The sequence below is a fragment of the Acanthisitta chloris genome, unplaced genomic scaffold (genome assembly GCF_000695815.1).
Source record: "Acanthisitta chloris isolate BGI_N310 unplaced genomic scaffold, ASM69581v1 scaffold7252, whole genome shotgun sequence".
NCBI lineage: Eukaryota > Metazoa > Chordata > Aves > Passeriformes > Acanthisittidae > Acanthisitta > Acanthisitta chloris.
The window spans coordinates 26,999-28,480 of NW_008661124.1; positions in this window are offsets into that span (position 1 = coordinate 26,999).

Below are 1,482 nucleotides of genomic sequence, written 5' to 3' on the forward strand. Positions count from 1 at the left end.
CACTTGAAAACTCCAGTGCATGTCTGTAGCTATGTCATGGTGACAGAGCTCAAGGCTCCTTTCAGACCACAGAAGAAATGTATCTGGTTTTATTCAGCACATAAGGCTAAAGTTAATCCTCCCTCCAATGCCCTGGAACAAAGCCAGGCTGCTTAATGCTTCTTGAAAAGGGCTTTGGGTGACTATGATAATCAAGACCTCTTGCTGAGGATCTGCTTAGTACAAGGTGCCTTTTGGAAATGGGCCTTCTGGTGAGCTGGGACTGGGCAGGCTGTAGGAATTGAGCTGGGCATGGAAACAGGTACTGCTGGAGCTGCAGTGAGGTGCACAGCTCGAGGGCTGTCTTGTACAAATGGAGCCAATGTGGCAGGATGTGCTCAGGTTGTGTGAACTTGAATCGCTGCCTTCAGCAAAGCAGGCTTTAGGTCTGCTGAGAGAAGGGGGAAGCATCTCTCTGGCCTGTTACATCCTACACTCTTAAAGAATAAAGAAATGGAAACACACCTCTCTTACAAGTCCTCAGGGACCATACCTACTCCCAAAAATAAATGGGAAAGAAATTAGACACAGAAGCACTGAAGATGTAAGCAGACTGGGAAGTAGGGAGTAGAAATGGAATGGGCAAGTACTCTCATGACTTACTTTATTAGCTTCCACAACTTGAGACAATCAACATGAATTGGCCTGGATTGTATTTTCACCAGATTTATAAAAACAGAGTGAGTTGGAAAAGTGTGTGAGGTATTACTCCACTCATTAAAAAAATTTAATCAGATGAAGTAGCTGTCACATTCTGAAGCCATCTGCTTGTTCAACTGCTCTGCACAGTGTGGGGGATGTGGTAGCACTTAACCAGATAGAGGTTTCTAGACACGAAAATGTCTTGCCCTGTAGATGTCAGCACTTGTCTTGCTATTGTCCTGGCTTCCAACAACACGCAGTGCCAGGTAAAAACAGTGGATCTGCGTTTTTGTTTTGATTTTTTTTTTTTTAAATTAAAAGTATTATTCAAGTGGATGTTCTTTGCTAGTGGGCCCTGCTGAAGTAAGGCAATTTTATGTAGCAGCAGAGCTCTCTTACTGGATAAAGAGGCTTTCAGAAGATAGACTTGATTAAAATGTTACTTGCAGAATATAATTTAGCTGTTTATAAAACTATCTAAATAATAGGACTAAGCCTTTGGCAAATATTGATATGGATGACATTCATCAGTTGTAATCAACTTGTTGATTCCATGTGCATTGCCATATAGGACCTCTGAGAGAAGGATGGGACACAGGACTTAATTACTTCTTACATGCAACTGATTCACATTCATGTTTGTTCATCTGCTGTAAACCCAACAAGGGCAAACTTATTCTCACCCAGCTTTCCTGGAGCACTGGAGTCCAGGTCTGGAAAGGTGATTCAGCACTGCATAAATGTGTGTGACTCAAGTGTCTGGGGAACCTGGGTCTGAGACATCTTAGAAGCAGGAGAAGA